Below are 20,052 nucleotides of genomic sequence, written 5' to 3'. Positions count from 1 at the left end.
TCATATCTATTATTAGTGTGATATTCTTACTGGTTAGTGTAGTTCACCCTTTCATTAACCATTTAAGATCAAGAAGAACAAGATCCAGATCCCGATCAGCAAGAGGGTTGTGAGTAGTTCACCACCCGGACTCCCTTCAAGTACTAGTGAAGATTGTTCTAGGATGCTTATTTATTTATTTTTTTTAATTACCGTTTGACTTTTAGAATGGACATTTCCATAGCCCTATTGGGCATTCTAAATTATTGTGTAAGGAATGTAAACCCTAACTCTATTATTCATTTCCGCATTTAAATTATAAATTCATTCCCTTTAAGGTTCTGGGCCTTTATAGTTTGTATCAAAATTGCGTTCTTTAGAACCATTCCTTACACTAATACTTAAAAACACCAAATACGAACTATTACTCAACCCTTCCTAATGAAATGCAGGTACAAAAATATGAGGAGATGAATGTCCCACTAATCCGAGCAGTCTGGGATGGTTCACTTCGAGAGGATGTTGACCGACTCTTTGATATGCTGGAAAGACTCATCTCTACCCAGCTGGCTTGGGAGGAAAGGAGGAAGTTGCCTGACCCTCCCCTACTGCCACAATTTGAGCCACCCTTGCAGTGGAAAGATCCGAAGCCACCCCGGTACAATCTTGCTCCTTCACCGTACCATCCGGCACCACCATAGTACAATATGGTGCCTCCACCGCATCATCCGGCACTGCCATAGTACAATTCAGTGTCTCCACTGTATCATCCGACACCACCATAGGGCCACCCAATCCCTCCTTAGCACAATCCAGTCCTTCTTCCATGGGACCCAGATTACATTGAAAGGTACAAAAGACTAAACTCATCTACCTTTGCAGGGGCATCCTCTTTTAAAGAGGTCGAGTATTGATTTGTTGAGATAGAGAAGACCTTCACGACTATTGGGATGGTTTCCGAACATAAAGTTATAGTTTCCAACTACATGCTTGTTGAAGAGGTAGGTCGCTGGTGGCAGCTCAAGCAGGTCATCCTGCCCATTCCAGTCACTTGGGAACAGTTTTTGATAGCCTTTAATGTAAAATACCTCCCAGAGCACCTCCGACATTTGAAAAATATGGAGTTTGCACACCTAGTACAAGGTGATATGACTGTGTCGGAGTATGCCCGAAGGTTCCTAAAGTTGGGCCGATATTCCTTGAGAGCCTAATGGATGAAGGCAAGAAGGCAAGGAAGTTCAAGTAGGGCCTCCGTCCTGAGATTAGATAGTAGTTGTACATATTTGAGCTCAGTATTTACTTAGTCATTCTGGTCAAGGCATAGTTAGTGGAGAGGAACCTTCACATCTTTCCTCTAGCAGTGGGGAATCCTAGACCCTTGATTTAACACTGCAGACCATCACCCACTGCACCGGTTCAGTAGAATAAGAAACTTAGGCCAATGACTCAGGCTCCTCCTCATACTCCGGTAACAGGACGTGGTAGGACTTGTCAGTATTATGGAAAGGATTATAGGGACCAACCCTGCTATCGCCTCAATAATATCTACCGCATATGTAGGAGTGTCCAACACTACGCGAGAGAGTACCCACAAAATCAGAATCAGGCAAGACCTCCTACTAGGGCAAAGCTTACAACCTCACACAACAGGATGTTGAAGCCAACCCAGACGTGATACATGGTACGTACACTATCTGTAATCACCTTGCACATATTTTGATTAATAGTAGTGCTTCACATTCATTTGTCTCACTTGCTTTTATACCAAACTTGAATATATTATCTGAAAGACTTGATTCTGTATTGTTTGTGCCTACTCTTGGGAGTAGGATACTACTAGGGGAGGTTATATACAAAGCTTGTATCATAAACATAGCAGATAAGAAATTAAGTGTGGACCTAATAGAGATTAACATGGGAGACTTTAATGCAATCCTAGGAATGAACTGCTTAGCGGTGTATCACGTCACCGTAGATTATTTTCACAAGAAACTTGTATTCAACCATCCTAATAAAGAGTCATTTAAGAGTTGAACAAAAATTTAAACATTATTCCTTCATGGCAATTTCCCTATTATAAAGTGTTTTAACTTGGTTGTTTTCTCTACACTAGGAAAATTTAAGAAAGAAATTTGCATTCAAGAGACCCCGGTAGTCCGAGACTTCTCGGATAGACTTCCTGATGAACTACCGGACTGTTAGTGGACAGAGAAGTTGAGTTCACCATAGATCTTCAGCCTGGTACCTAGCCTATCTTGGTTGCTCCTTACCGCATGAGTCATGTTGAGACAGAAGAGCTGAGAAAACAAATCAATAAATTGTAGGATAGTGGTTTCATCCAATATAGTGTGTTCCCTTGAGGTGCTTGAGTCACATTTACAAGGAAAATAGATAGGATGTTAAGATTATGTATTGACTACAGGGGATTGAACATGGTCACGATCAAGAACAAGTACCCCCCCCCCCCAATCATCGATGACCTTTTTAACAAGTTGCAGGGTGCCTAGGTCTTCTCCAAAATAGATTTGCATTCAAGTTACCATTAAATAAAGATCAGGGCAGTGGACATTCCCAAGATAGCCTTCAGAACCATGTACAGACAATATGAGTTCCTAGTCATGCCATTTGAACTAACCAACGCACTAACTATTTCTATGGACTTAATGAACAGGATTTTCAAATAATTCATGGATTAGTTTGTCATTGTGCTTATCAATGATATCATAGTCTATTTAAAAAGAGGAATAGGCTCACTTCCTGACTTAGGTTTTTCAGGTTCTCAATGAGAGAAAGTTATACGTAAAATTGAGTAAGTGTGGGTTCTAACTCCAGCAGACTATCTTTCTAAGGCACATCATACCAAAGGATGGAGTATTAGTGAACCCTGAAAAAGTTGAGGCAGTACTTGGTTGGGAGAAATTGACCTCGGTTAAGGAGATTTGTAACTTTCTGGGAATGACAAGTTATTACTACAGGTTTCTAGAAGGATTTTCTGCTTAGTCGCACCTTTGACCTAGCTCACAAAGAATAACATTAAGTTTGAATAGAATGAGGACTGCGAAAGGAGCTTTATAGAACTTAAAAAATGGTTGACTACTGCACTCGTGTTGGCTTTACCGAGTGGGACAGGTCAATATATAGTTTATAGTGATGCCCCCACTTGGGGTTGGGTCGTGTTCTGATGCAGCATGGGAAGGTCATAGCATATGGGTTTAGGCAGTTAAAGAGTCATTAGAAAAATTACCATACCCACAACATAGAACTTGCCACTATTATCCACACCTTGAAGACCTGGCACCACTACCTATATGGGGAGACTTTTGAGATTTATACCAACCATAAGAGCTTGAAGCACATATTCACTTAGAAGGATCTCAATATGCGCCAAATGCATTGGATAGAGCTCCTCAAGGACTACGATTGCATAATTTTGTATCACCCGGGCAAGGGCAATGAAGTAGCGATGCGTTCAGCAAAAAAAGTGCAGGTATGTTAGCTTACCTAATTGTTTTTGAATGAAGGGTAATAGGGGTTGCATAACAGATATGACTTCAGGACTTGAAGAGAGTTACATGTTTGACCCACCTGACTGTATATCCTGAATTGATCCAAATAATAAAGGAATTTCAATCCACGGATTCCAACTTAGCAGCTCTTAGGAAGGATGCAAAATAGGAAGTAAATTCAGAATTCTAAGTCTCTACCGATGGGTTACTCAGATTTAAAGACATAGTGTGTGTTCCAGGTGATAGTGAACTAAAAAAGAACATCATGAAAGAGGTTTATAACTCAAAGTTCCCCATGTATCTCGGAAGGACTAAAATATATCAAAGTATACGGCCCCAGTTTTGGTGGAGTGGGATGAAAAGAGAGGTAGCCGAATTTGTTTCCAAATGTCTAGTATGTCAACAAGTTAAGGTAGAGCATCAACGCCCAGACAAGCTACTTCAGCCATTACCGATCCTAGAGTGGAAATGGAAACATATTACAATGGATTTCGTGACAGGGTTGCTTAAGGCACACTCAAAACATGATGTCATTTGGCTAATTGTCGACCGGCTCACCAAGTCTTCTCACTTATTGGCTATCAAGATAACCGATCCATTGGACAAGCTAACAAGAATATATATCCGGGAGATAATCAAGTTACATGGAGTTCCAGTAACAGTGGTATCCGATAGAGACTCTAGGTTTAATTCTCAATTTTAGTCTAGTTTTCAGCAAGCCGTGTGAATGAAACTATCCCTTAGTACCGTATTCCACCCTTAAACCAATAGACAATCAGATAGGACAATTTGCACACTAGAGGATATGCTCCTAGCTTGTGTTCTAGACTTCGGGGGCCATTGGGATGATCATCTACCTTTGATAGAGTTCACCCACAATGACAGCTACCAAACAAGTATCGGCATGGCTCCATACGAAGCAGTGTATGGCTGATCCTGCAAGTCACCGGTCTGTTAGAAAGAGGTGGGTGATAGAAAATTATTCAGCCCAAATCTTGTGGAGGAGACTATAGGCAAAGTAGTTAAGATCCGGAAGAACATTTAGATAACTCAGAGTAGAAAAAGGAGTTATACAAACCCCCGGATGAGGGATTTGGAATTTGAAAAAGGTGATCGAGTGTTTCTTAAAGTCACCCATTTCAAGGGGATTAGTAGGTTTGGCAAGAGGGAGAAATTAAATTTCTGATTCATCGGGCTATTTGGGATCTTAGACCGGATTGGTACGACCGTCCACAAACTGACATTACCTCAAGAGTTATTCAGGGTTAATAATGTGTTTCACATATCCATGCTACGCAAATACAACTCAGACCCCTCACACATCTTGTCCCATAAACCCCTTTCACCCCACGATAGAGTTTATATACAAAATTTATTTATCTGGGTCAATAGTATAGAGTTTTGATAGTTATGATGATTGTTATAGAAGTACTTTTGAGAATTATAAATTTATTTTCATGAAAGAAACGCAATAAGTTAGAAGTACTTTCAGCAAAAGTGAAGTTAAAATATATTTTAACATATAAAACTACATAAATAAGTTCAACCTATTTTTGAAAATCTGCATCTATATTCAAAGAAAAACCAACACTTTTGTTTATAAAATTTATTTTTATTTATATTATTTAATTACATAAATATGTAAATTTAATTATACAAAAGTTATACCTCTTCTTTCATCTTAGATTGACATTCAGGAGAAGTCCTAAATCCATCTTTCTTCTCGCTACTACATCTCTTCCAACTTCTTCCCTTTAAGCCCATGCTAGAGTTAATGCCTCCAAGCTTGAAACCAACATCTGAACTAAATAATCAACGCTGCTTCTAAACCCATATGCCTACACCTCCATGCTCGATTTCGAAAAAAGAATCTCTATGTTTATATCTTACGTGACAACTGTTTTCTTTAAATTTATCAAAAAAATCTAAGTACAAATTATTGTGTCTAAATACACCTTTTTTTAAGTATTGATAGATATGAATAAATATGAGAATCTATAAAAATATTTTAATCTAATATGCTACAATTTTATATGTGTACAACAATTTTGAAACACAGTCTTGTATGAAAACATCCATGTCCCTGAATTTTGTGAATCTTTCTTTCTCGACATGAACACACTTAGAAAACATTGATAGACTATTTTATATTTATTATGTAACGACCCTGGAAATTCAAAAGGAAATATATAATGATTTAAGTGCGAAAGCGAAACAAAATATTAAGGTTTACATCCCTTACACAATAACTTAAAAGTACTTAACAACATTACAGAATGAATTCTCTGAAAGAAACATGAGAAATAAGAAAAATAATAGAAAATAGAAAGTATCTAGCATTTACTCGCAATCTTCTTATGGATCGAGCTCTGGAACCAGGTCCTCTTAATCTGAAATGATTAAATAAAGGATGAGCTACACTAGCTCAGTAAGGATATCACACTCTATCACCAGCACAGAAGCAAAGATTGGTATAAAATCCAAATAACTAATAAAGTACTAAATTTATCAAATTCATTTATCAATCATAAAACCATTTACCGTTCACTTACCGTAATAGAATTTATGAAAATAACCTACAGAGACAATAATACCATACAAATCATAACTTCATGAACACCTAGCAACATAGAACATATCATAAATTCATATCCATTAACAATAAACTAAATCATAACCGTTTCTCATTTTACCAGCCTACTAGTATTCATGGGGGTTTATAGGGATGTCCCCTCTACACGTGAACCATTTCCCTTAACAATCTCGATTACAGGGTCGTTCTCATACCCTGTCCGGTATGAGTGCCAATATATTAAATCTTAATACTCCATCCAGTATGAGGGTGAAGCGAGCCGTCCCCATACCCCGTCGATATGAGCACCAAATTACCAAGTCTTCATACCCCATCCGGTATGAGACAACATTTATGGTAAGGTTCCTTATGTACCCTGTCTGTCCACCATCTCCCACAATATCTAGTAAGGCTGTCATTCTATCTATTTATTTGATCACACCCTTTTTATATTTTTCTTTAGTCTTCATTTTTAAATCAAATATAATCACATAAACAAATAAACATGCATTCGGTAATGCAATCATGTCTCAAATTCCAAACCAAACAGTGGTTAAGTAAGGCAGTAATACATGCACTTAAATCATAAAATAGATAATTCAGAACAATGTCCAGTTCGGGCTCCATTAGCAATCCGTAAATAATTATGCACATCTATTTAATTTGTACAAAATATTGTATTATTATTTATTTAAACTTCAATTCTATGATATGAAATGGGGTGAGGGGTCCTTACTCGATTTGATGCCGAAAAGCTAAATAGTTTATTGCGCCTACTAGCGGTCCCTAAGTTCCTTGAATTTTTCTCCAGGAACTAAAATGCGCTTATAATATCTACAAATGTTCCAAATAAACCCAAAATCAGTCCCAGGGCCCGCTTGGCCAATTTCAAAAATTTGGTACGGCAGCTCCGCCGTGCTTCAGTGGTAGTCCTCCTCGGATCGGCCGTTTTCAGCCGTTTTTGGCCGAATTTGGTCGATTTTGCATCAATTCCTGCAAGCACACACGCTAAAGGGCCTCGGTGGGTTGAAAAAAATATGAAAAACCAAAACTCACCACGGCGGGGCTCTCCGGTACGGCGGCTCCTCCAGCTCACATTGCAGTTGGGTGTTTCGCTTTAGTCAACCTGTAGAGAAGAAAACAGTGATCACAACGGTGAAAAAATTACGCAAAACGGGAATTGAGAATGGCCTCATCAGAGGCAGTTTGTGAAATTTCCCGCGGCGTCGCCAACGGGCTTCGTTGGTGTTTTTCGGTCAATTAGTCGGTTATTTTACTCTGATTTGGCCATGGGTGGGTTTAAAATTGAATTTCATACAAAAGAGAAAATTTTTATCTTTTTTGGCAGTCGGAAAAGGTTCCGGTGCAACAGCGGGTGGCGACGGTCGACTCCCCGACGGTTGGGTTGTCTTCTCCAGCGAGGGGTTTTGGCGGCTAGGGTTAGGGTTTGGGTGTTGATGGAGTTATTTATACCTATTTGCTTTTGATCTGAACCATCCATTGTGTTTGATCTAGACCATCCGATCACGATTAAATAGAGAGTGAGTTTAGGCCATTCATCGCGATCCAATCTACGTCGTCCGTGTGCGAGGGAATGGACCGCAGCCATTCGATCGCGCGCACGCGGATCTCCCGCGTGGCTACCCCCCATGGCCTCCCGCGTCAGCGCCTCTGCTACTTGACACGTCTTAGTTGGTTAGGGCTGCTGACCGGGCGTTTGACGTGGTAAAATTTTTATAAATTATGTTTTTACCTCCAATTTTTTATTTTTCTTTCAAAAACACTCCCCGACCCCAATTTTTCACCCTTTTTCCCCAAAATTATTTTCAATTTAATCCTTAATAAATTTTACCCTTCTTTTCATTAAATTAAAATAAAATAAATTAATTAAATTAAATTAAATAAATAAATAATTATATTTATTAATAAAAAATAAAAAATAAAGGTTTTGGTGGGTGTTACATATTATTAATTATTCAAATGTTTTAGAATTAAAAAATCAAATTTATATTCCCTTATTGAAATTAAAGTAGTAATTAAAATTAGTTCTTCTTTTCTTAATATTTTTTTTATCATTTCAGCATTTAGAAGTTCTTATATATTATAACAAATTAAAACAGTAATTGTTCAATTATGTTTAGAACTAAAAATAAGTAATTCAATTAATATATATTTATTGAAATAGAATAATAATTTAAAGAATGAGAAACAAACTAAATTGATAATTAAAATTATTCAAATATTTTATTTTCTTCTTATATTATTTCAGTATTTATAGTTATTTCTTTTAAACACAACTCGTTTTTACTTTTTAATGATAATATTCTTCATAGTTATTTTCACTAAATGTGTTTTAGTTATTCACCAAAAAATATTTTTATTGAAAAATTATTTTAACAGCATTTTTTTATTACTCAGCACAAAATCAATTCCACTGATTAATTATCATTAAATAATAATATTTTTAAAAAAGAATTATACCATTAATTTAATTAATTACTTTATTTTATTTAATTAAATAATTATTAATATTTTGACAAAAAAGATGACAAAATTTATCTAGTATTAGGAAGAAAATACTAGAAAGAGTATGCAATCACCCTTGAAGAACAAGTGTTATTGACTCAGAAGTGTAACGAAACTCTCGCTGAGACGACAATTCATACTAAAACATTCAATTTTAGATTTTATTTTTACTAAAATCATATATTTCATTTTAGTCTTAATATGAATCATTGTTCACAAACATGTTTGGTTGTAGCTATTGAATCAACTAATACAACTAATCTATTATAAAATTTCTCTTCATTAGCCAAGTCTCTGTGTGCCACCGCTTGCTGCTGTAGATGTACTGAACAAAGACTTGTTGGCTTGGTTTCCATTGTGAGTCTTCCGCTACAGCCATGATTGGTTGTCATGTGCAAAAATCACGCATAAAATAGCAACAAACTTGTTTGGTTGTTGCCACCCCGTGCATTAATGTCATTTATTTTCAAATATTCACATTAATTATGTTTATAACATACATATAATGTAACACCCAAATTTTATTATTTTTATTTTTTAATTTATTTTAATTTATATTAGAATTTTAGTTTAATTTTTTAATATTTAATTTATAAGGTTTTAATTTAATAAAAATAAAAATAATAATAATGATAAAATATGGTAAAATTATTTTTGAGATTTAATTGAAATTGATTTTGGAAAAAATGGGTGAAAATTTAGATTCTGAGGATGTTTTTGAAAAGAAAATCAGAAACCGGAGGTCAAAACGCAATTTAAGAAAGTTGTGCTACGTCAGCAGCCCAGTCAGCAGTCCCGGCCAACCAGAACACGCCGCGTGGCAAGGAAGCTGACGCGGGAGGCCACGCAAGACGGAGCCACGTGGGCGATCCGTGTGCACTTGATCGAACGATCCAGATCTCACGCGTGCAGACGGCCCAGATCTCACGCACACGGAAGGTCCAGATTAAATCGTGATAGACGGCTGAGATTAAAAGGGGAAGGTTATAAATAATTTCACCCACACCCGACCCCAAACCCTAGCCACCAGTACCCTCGTCGGAGAAGAAGAACCAGTCACCGGATGAGCTGGCCGCCACCACCCGCCGCCGCACCGGAGAGTTTTTCGACTGCCAAACGAGGTAAATTTTCTCCTCTTAGCTCGTTTTTCGATGCTGAATTCGCCTATGGCCAAATCGGAGCCAAACCACCGACCAATCGGCCGAAAAATACCGCCAAAGTCCAGCGGGGCCGCCGCGGCTTCCCTCAGTTTTTGCCTCCGATGAGGCCCTTTCCGGTTCCCGTTCGATGTAATTTTTACACCACTGTGATCACTGTCCTTTTCTCTACAAGTTGACCGGAGCAAAACATCAAATCGCGACTCGCACCGGAAAAGCCGCCGCACCCGAGAGCTCCGCCGCCGGTAAGTCTCGATTTTTCATGATTTTTTGGCCCACTGAGGGCCCTAGAGTTGTTTTATCGCAGTAACCAATGCAAGTTTGGCCAAATTCAGCCGAAAATGGCCAACCCGAGGCGGATCGCCACCGCGGGCGGCGGTGTCGTCGCCGGAGTATGGCGGAGCCGCCGTGCCAGAATTCTGATATTGGCCAAAAAAGGGCCCTAGGTGTGATTTGGAATTTTTTGGGACACGTGCAGGTACCGATAGTGCGTTTCAGTTTCTCGGAGAAAATTCAGAGAATTTAAGGACAGCCCGTAGGCGCATTGTAGAGCCGATTTTAGACCCCAAAACAAGTAAGGATTTCTCACTCTATTTTCCTACCACGGTATTAAAGTTTAATATATGATAAACGGTATTTTATGAATTCATAAATATGTATAACTAATTAAGATTGCTAATGGGGTCCGAACCTGATGTATTTGTCGGTCTGTTTCTGTTTGATGTACTTACAGTCTAAATGCAGCATGGTATCTGATGTATTTATTTTATTTCGTATGCATGAATCACGGTTTCGTTTATTCTGTTTTGAATTATGGTGAACCCGATGTTGTGTTGTTTTGTTTTGTGTTCATTATTGGTTTACGTGTTTGTGATGATTGGATAATTGAGACCAAGAAAAATGGAAAAAATGTATGTGAATTAATAAATGGATAATGTCGACAGCCTAACTAGATATCTTGGAAGATGGTAGACGGACCGGGTCCGTAGGGAACCCTACCGGGAACGTGTTCTCTCATACCGGACGGGGTATGGAGACGTTATGATTTGGCGCCCATACCGGACGGGGTATTGAGGTTCATAGTTTTTAGGCGCCCATACCAAACGGGGTATGGGAACGGCCCTGGAATTAAGTTATTAATGTTAATAGTTCATGTGTAGCGGGGACCCCCTATGGATTCCCATGGATACTAGTAGGCTGGTAAAAGAGGAAATTTGTTGTCTGATTATTGAGGTGCAAAAGTATAACATATGTTATGTTACAAAGTGTATATGATTTTATGATGGTTATAATGTTATTGTTTTCATATGTTATTTTCACGAGTCTCACCGAGGTAAATGGACAGTAAAGGTTTTTATCATTAATAAATGAGTTTGTTATAAATTATGCTCCATTGATCGTTTTTGTTTTCTACCAACCTTTACTTCTGTGGCAGTGAGATAGTGTGATGTCTTTACTGGACTAGTGTAGCTCATTCCTTACTTAACCATTTCAGATCAGGAAAACGTGGTTCCCGAGCCCGTTTCGCAGGAAGACGGCGAGTTAGACGCCTAAAGATTTTATAGTTCTATTTATAATTCTTATTTCGAGTATTTCTTTTAATTAGCTCATTCTTTTTATAAGTTGAATACGTTTTTGGTTATTATGTAAGGGATGTTAATTAGAATTTTTATTTCGCTTCCGCACTTAGAACTTTTAATACATACATTTTCATTTAAATTTCCGGGGCCGTTACATATAACATTAATATTGTAATGTGTATATATCATTATATAAATTGAAAATTTGTTTATTCAAATTTATTTATTAATTTATAAAATAAAAAATGTATTTATGAAAATTTAAGCATAATCAAGTGAACAAGGAGTTAAATGGGTTCTTTATCAAACTTACCGAACTCAATTTTGTACAGGTTGAGCTTAGTTGATCTTGTGTTCAAGTTTGTTCAAGCTTGATTTTTTATCAAACTTGGTTAATCTTCTTATTTATCTTTTTTTAAGTGAGCTTGAACTTTATATTTATTTAAGAAAACACTTTTAGTACTTATAAGTTGTATTGTAATAAAAGTGCTGAAAAATAACTATCAGTAAAATAATTTTTAATAAAAAATTATTTAACAAAATATTATCACTTAAAAAAATATGTGTTTAGTGAAAATAACATTTAAAATTTTAAATATAAATTTTCATGAAAAGTTAAAATCATTTTCTAAAATTTATAAATTATGGTTTATATGTTTAAATATATAAAAAATAGATATGAGTTTTGTATTTAACAAAAATAAATTTTTATTTTATCCATTTGTTAGTAAAAATACTTATTAAATGTAATAGTAAAGTTAAAAACTGCCCCAACATGGGCCTAAATAAGTTTGCTTAAGTCAAGTAAAAAGTATAAATTAATTTCTAACTGTTTTAAAAAAAATCAAATTAAAATATTTATTTATTTAAATATTTAGTGGAGATTAATTCATTGTCAACTTTATTTACAGGTTTAAACATGTAAAAAATTTAGAATCTGAATTTAGTTAATAGGATTCAGGATAGGAAGAAAGTTACCTAAGTAAGGAGTCATTATAATTTTTAGATAATGCTTAAGAAACCAACAATTTTGGGAGGAGTGCAATATAATAACTATAAGGGGTTTAGCATTTTCTATTTTTTTTTTAAAGTAAGAATTTAATACTTAATTAAATCTTCAAGTAACAAGTTAGTCTTTTAATTTATTATTCTTCAAAAATGATTTTTTTAGTCATTTAGTTCAAAAATAATCCAAAATTTAAAATACTTATCATACAATTTTTTATTAAACGCAATAAATTCATTAAATAATCTCTAATATATAATTTTGAAGTTCTATTTCTTTAACAAATCTCTTACATACTTATGGAACATATTGACATTAATATCTTAAGTTATTTTTCATTATCAAAAGATTTCCTCAAACTCATTAGGCACAATATTCAATCTCTCCACTTGATCCTCTATAGGATTGACCTTAGACTCACAATCTGTGCAAATGATCTCGTTTCTTGATCATAGTGCTCTTCCTCCAAACGTTCACCTTCCTTTTACGCCAATAAGTGTATACCCTTGTTTCTTGATTTTAGTTTACTCAATACTCTAAATGACTCAATCTCATGAACTTAAATCCTTCCCAACCTTTGTAACAAAAATTCTTACTACCAATCTATCACTGAGCGAGAAAAATTAGGGTGATGAACTTACACATTGTCATAATTAAAAGGGAGTTAAATCTTGTAGCGCCCGGACCGAGGAGGGGAAAAAAAAAAAAAAAAAAAAAAAAAAAAAAAAACCACGTCGGCAGCCACGTCAGCAGGCCCGATCAGCAGTCCCGGCCAACCGGGACCTGCCACGTGGCAAAACAACGTCGTTCCAAAAAGGGCCACGTTGGCGATCCGCGTGGGCGCGATCAGACGGCCCAGATTAAAACAAAATGGACGGCTGAGATCAAAAGGTAAGGGGTTATAAATAGAACCCTCACACCAGACTACAAACCCTAGCCGCCTGCCACTCGCCGGAGAAGACGAACCAGAAGCCGGCCGCCGCCACCCGCCGCCGCACCGGAGGAACTTCCGACCGCCGATCGAGGTAAATTTCGTACCCCGACTCGTTTTTCCACGCTGATTCCTCCTGTGGCCAAATCGGAACCAAAATCCCGGCCAAACGGCCGGAATGCACGGCCGAAGCCCAGCGGCGCCGCCACGCCCTTCTCGGTTTTTGCCTCCGATGAGGCCCTTCCCGGCCTTCGTTTGATGCAATTTTTACATCACCGTGATCACCACTCTTTTCTCTACAGGTTGACCGGAGCCGAATCACCAAAACACGAACCTCGCCGGAGAGCCGCCGCACCCGAAAGTGCCGCCGCCGGTAAGCTCCGTTTTTCCATGATTTTTTGGCCCCCCGAGGGCCCCAGGGTTGTTTTCTCGCAGGGACCGATGCGAGTGTGGCCGAATTTGGCCGGAAACGGCCGAAAACAGCCAACTCGAGGCGAATCGCCGCCGCCAGCGGCGGCGCCGTCGCCGGAGCACGGCGGAGCCGCCGTGCCAGAGTTGCGATTAGGGCAGAACGAAAGGGGCCCTGGGCCTAATTTGAGATTTTTTTTGGAACACGTGCAGGTACCAGTAGTGCGTTTCAGTTCCCCGAGGAAAATTCAGGGAAAATTAGGGACAGCCTGCAAGCGCACTGTGAAGCTGTGTTCGGACCCCGAAATGAGTAAGGACCCCTCACCTTATTTCCTATCACGGTTTTAAAGTTCAATAAATGATAAAACGATATTTCATGAATCAACGAATTTGTGAAATTGCTTAGGGTCGCTAATGGAGCCCGAGTCTAGTGTGTTTGTCGGTTAATTGTTATTTGGCCTGTTTTATAGTTTTAAACGTAGCATGAGGTTCGATGTTTTCATTTTATAGTTTCGTGTGCATGTTTTACTGTTTTATTGATTATGGATTAAATGACCGGGATATTGATGCTGTATGTTGTCTGCTTAGCATAAATTATCGTTTTGCTTGCTTGTATGTGGATTAATGATGCTGACTGAGGAAAAAGAGAATGAACAATTATGTAAATGGATAATGGTATAATGTGGTCAGCCTGACTAGATATCCTGGGAGATGGTGGACGGACCGAGTCCGTAGGGAACCCTACCGGGATTGTGGTCTCCCATACCGGACGGGGTATGGAGATCTTATGTGTTTTGGCGCCCATACCAGACGGGGTATGGGGACGGCCTTGGAATTTGATTTCAAGTGTTAAGGATTTACGGGTAGCGGGACCCCTATGGATCCCCATGGATACTAGTGGGCTGGTGAATTAGGAAAATATGTTGTGTAACGATTGAATTACGAAAAGTGTGATAGGTATTATGTTATACAGTTCATATATATGTTTCCATGATGATAATGATGTTATTGCTTTCGTATATTGTTTTATGAATTTCACCGATGTAAGTAAATGGTAAAGGTTTTATTTATCGATAAAAGGATTTGTTGTAAATTATGCTCCATTGGTCGTTTTGTGTTTTCTACCCACCTTTACCTCCGTGACGGTGAGATATCGTGATGTCTTTACTGGGCTAGTGTAGCTCATTCCTTATTTAATCATTTCAGATCAAGAGGACATCGTTCCCGAGCCGATTCCGCAGGAGGACGACGAAGGGGACACCTAAAGACTCCATAGTCACATTCGTAGTTTTTACTTTCAAGTTTCTCCTTTAGGTAGTTTAATCTTTTATATTTTGTGAGCACGTTTCGATTTCAGTGTAAGGGATGTTATTCAAATTTTGACCTCGCTTCCGCATTTGATATTTTTGAATATAAAATTCCATTTTAAATTTCCGGGGGTGTTACAGTTGGTATCAGAGCCGCATTTCCTCGGACCCATCCCTTACACTAATGTGCCTTAGAGAAATACTCACTGATATATTGTTACTCAATCATTCCTTGTGAATGCAGGTACACAGGAATGAGGAGAGGAAGGCCCCCACTAAACCGAGCGGCCCCAGATAATTCAATTCGGGAGGATTTAGATAGACTATTCGAGATGGTGGAGGCTCTCACAGTTGCCCAGCGAAGGCAAGAGGAGAGAAGGGAGTTACCGGGACCTCCTCCGCTAGCGCAGGTCGATCCCCCGCTACAGCAGGCTGATCCCGAGCCACCCCGGCAGGAGCCTGTCCCTCCACGATACCACCCGGCACCACAGCCGCGGTACGATCCGGTACCACAGCCACAGTACCAACAGGTGCCGCCACAGCACATTCTAGTGCCCCCACCCTATCAGCAGGCGCCACCACAGGGTCCCCCAGTCCACCCTCAGCCGGCCCTAGTCCCTCTACCTCGGGACCCCGCTCCCTCCTTGATCGACCCCGGCTTCATAGAGAGGTACAGGAGACTGAACCCTTCTACTTTTTCAGGGGGATCCTCGTTCGAAGAGGCCCAATACTGGCTGGCAGAGACTGAGAGAGCTTTTGAGACCTTGGGAGTAGTTCCCGAGCAGAGGGCTGCCATTGCCTCCTACATGCTAGTAGGGGAAGCAGTACGCTGGTGGGAGCTCAAGCGGGCCACCCTGCCTGTACCAGTTACTTGGGAGCAGTTCCTAGCGGCCTTCCATGCGGAGTATCTCCCTAAACACATCCAACATTTAAAGGAAATGGAATTTGCTCAATTGGTCCAGGGTAATATGACAGTGTCGGAGTATGCCCGCAAGTTCCTAGAGCTGGGCCGACATGCCCCGGAGACATTGTTGGATGAGGGCCGAAAGGCCAGGAAATTCCAGTGGGGCCTCCGCCCGGCGATCAGACAGCACTTATTGGTGATGGAGCTCGAGACATATTCGGCAGTCCTGGCAAAGGCGCAGATCATAGAAAAGAGCTTCGACACCCGCCCTCAGCTAGCGGGAAGTTCCCAACCCTCAGCCCCGCTCTGCAGGCCAGCGCCTACCATGCCTGTCCAACCCAGTAAGAGGCCCAGGCCTGCCATTCAGGCCCCTCCTCAGGCTATGGGGGCAGCACGTGGGAAGATCTGCCAGTACTGCGGCAGGGATCATGGGGACCGACCCTGCTACCGCCTCAACAACACCTGTCGCATATGCGGCAATGCCCAGCACTATGCGAGGGAGTGCCCTAGGAACCAGAATCAAGGGAGGCCTCCAATCCAGGGCAGAGTTTACAACCTTACCCAGAAGGATGCCGACGCAGACCCGGACGTGGTACATGGTATGTATACTATCTCTGGCCACATTGCTCATATTTTGTTTGATACTGGTTCATCACATTCTTTTATTTCACATGTTCTTGCTTCCAAAATTTGTGTATCACCTAATAGACTTGATTCATTATTGTTTGTATCTACCGCTGGGGGGGAGACATTGCTAGGAGAGGTTGTCTACAGGGCATGTGCCGTGGAGATAGCAGATAGGAAATTGAGGGTAGACCTGATAGGGTTAGACACAGGAGATTTTGATGTAATCCTAGGAATGGATTGGCTAGCGGCGTATCACGCCACCATAGACTGCTTTAATAAAAAGATTGTATTTAATCCTCCCAACGAGGAGCCATTCACAAGTTAATAAAATTATTCGGTACTGATTTTCTCCAATGACAAATTCTTTTCTTCTTAATGCCCAGTGCCTTGATATTGTATTTTCCCTAACTAGGTAAACCCAAGAAAGAAGTTTGTATCCAAGAGATTCCAGTAGTCCGAGACTTTCCAGACGTATTTCCGGATGAATTGCCCGGTCTACCAGGGGACAGAGAGGTCGAGTTCACCATAGACTTACAGCCAGGAACCCAGCCCATCTCGGTAGCTCCTTACCGAATGAGCCGCATCGAGATGGAAGAGCTAAGGAAACAAATCACTGAGCTACAAAACAGGGGCTTCATTAGACACAGCATTTCCCCATGGGGTGCCGGGGTTACTTTTGCAAAGAAAGGGGATGGAACGTTGAGACTGTGCATTGATTATAGAAGGATAAACAAGGTAACAATTAAGAACAAGTACCCTCTTCCCCGGATTGATGACCTTTTCAATCAGTTGCAGGGTGCACAGGTCTTTTCTAAAATAGATCTACGATCAGGTTACCATCAGGTAAAAGTGAGAGCAGAAGACATCCCCAAGACGGCATTCCGAACCAGGTACGGACACTATGAGTTCCTGGTTATGCCATTTGGGCTAACCAACGCCCCGGCCATCTTTATGGATCTAATGAACAGAATCTTCAGAGAATTCTTGGACCAATTTGTCATCGTGTTCATCGATGATATCTTAGTCTACTCAAAAAGTAGGGAAGAGCATGCTCATCATCTTGCCCAAGTCCTACAGGTACTCAGAGAAAAGAAGTTGTATGCGAAGTTGAGCAAGTGTGGATTTTGGCTCGAACAAACCGCCTTCCTAGGACATGTTATATCGAAGGAAGGGGTGTCGGTGAACCCCGAAAAGGTTGAAGCGGTACTTGGTTGGGAAAGGCTGACAACAGTTAAGGAAATTTGCAGTTTCCTAGGGATGGCAGGTTATTACCGCCGGTTTGTCGAAGGGTTCTCTAGTCTAGCAGCTCCTCTAACCCGACTCACAAAGAAGAATGCAAGGTTTGAATGGAATGAGAACTGCGAGAAGATTTTTTCAGAGTTGAAGAAGCGACTGACTACTGCACCAGTGCTGGCTCTACCGAGTGGATCAGGAGGGTACACAGTTTATAGTGATGCCTCCTATCTGGGCCTGGGTTGTGTCCTAATGCAGTATGGAAAAGTTATAGCATATAGATCTAGACAGCTAAAGAATCATGAGAAGAACTATCCTACCCATGACTTGGAGCTTGCCGCCATCATACACGCCTTGAAAACCTGGCGCCATTATTTGTATGGAGAGACCTTTCAGATCTACACCGATCATAAAAGTTTGAAGCATATCTTCACCCAGAAGGATCTCAACATGCGTCAGAGAAGGTGGATGGAACTCCTCAAGGACTATGATTGTGACATCCTATACCATCCAGGTAAGGGCAACGTGGTGGCCGATGCCCTCAGCAGGAAAAGTGCAGGCACCCTAGCCCATCTGATGGTTTCAGAATGTAGGTCCATTGGGGCTACACAGCAGGTTCGCCTGCGAGACCTGAAGAGAGTCACATGTTTGGGCCACCTAGCAGTCCAACCCGAATTAATCCAAAGAATAAAGGAAGCTCAGTCAGTCGACCCCGCCCTAGTAACCCGTAAGAAGAGTGCAGAACAGGGAGTGAGCTCAGAATTTCAGATCTCCGCCGACGGATTGATTCGTTTCAGGGACAGAGTGTGTGTCCCAGACGACAGTGAGTTAAGAAGAGACATCATGACAGAGTCCCATAGTTCAAGGTTCGCCATGCATCCAGGAAGTACGAAAATGTACCAAACTATGCGACCTCGGTTCTGGTGGAATGGGATGAAGAGAGATATAGTCGACTTTGTATCTAAATGCTTGGTATGTCAGCAGGTCAAAGCAGAACATCAACGCTCGGGCGGGTTACTTCAGCCTTTACCGATTCCAGAGTGGAAGTGGGAACATATCACCATGGACTTCGTATCGGGACTACCCAAGGCACGATCGGGACATGATGCTATATGGGTAATTGTTGACCGACTCACTAAGTCTTCCCACTTCCTGGCCATCAGAATGACTGATCCCTTGAACAAGTTGGCAAGAATGTATATCCGGGAGGTAGTCAGACTACATGGAGTTCCAGTAACAGTGGTATCCGACAGGGATCCCAGATTCACTTCTCGGTTTTGGAATAGTTTCCAGCAAGCTATGGGAACAAAGCTGTCTCTTAGTACTGCTTTCCACCCCTAAACCGATGGACAATCAGAGAGGACAATTCGTACGCTGGAGGATATGCTCCGAGCTTGTGTCCTTGACTCCGGGGGCCATTGGGACGACCACCTACCCCTGATAGAGTTTGCTTACAACAACAGTTACCAAGCAAGCATCGGCATGGCCCCATACGAGGCGCTATACGGGCGTCCGTGCAGCTATTCCTATTTAGTGCTTGTGCTTGTGCCTTAATTTTCTGAATCTTTAATTTATGTATTTAGTTTGAAGTTTTTTCCCACAAAAATTATATGTAACTGCAAGGTGGAAAAACTATTTTTACGAAAAACATAATGTATATTGTAATTCCTTACATTTCGCTTGAAATGAATAAATGTTTTGATAAAGATATAATATATACATATACATATATAAATATATTGAAAGACAGTAGATTAAAATACTAGTAAATAATTTATTAAAATTATAATAAATATACTAATATAGTTACAGATTAACAAATTCATAATTCATTATAATATCAACTAATATTAACTATCTATCATTAGTATTAATTAATAGTTATACAATTTATATTGTTTTAAGCTCATTTATTAATGAGTTGTGAAAAAATCATATTAATTGAGAACATAAATTGTTGGAATACATAAATTAATTTTTATGATAGTAATATTTAATTCATATTAATATAATTCTTAAACTTTTGTAAGTTAAGACATATCTAAAAAAATTTAAAAAAAAAAAACGATGAGGAGATGAATGTTATGGAAGACCAAAAAATTATAATCGCATTCTCACCGACATATGATGAAGATGTTAAGTTTCAAATTTCAAATATAATAAATTTTTGCATATACGTTTGAATAACAATTGAAATACATTCGATTTGACAAAAAAAAAAGACAAATTTTGTCCAGCATTGGAAAAAAAAAAGAATGTTAGAAAGAATATGTAGTTATCCTTAAATAACAATATGAAAAGAGATTCATTAGATTC

This window comes from Carica papaya, chromosome 5 (assembly GCF_054855325.1).
Source record: "Carica papaya isolate Zhongbai chromosome 5, ASM5485532v1, whole genome shotgun sequence".
Classification (NCBI taxonomy): Eukaryota; Viridiplantae; Streptophyta; class Magnoliopsida; order Brassicales; family Caricaceae; genus Carica; species Carica papaya.
This window is presented reverse-complemented; position numbering follows the sequence as displayed.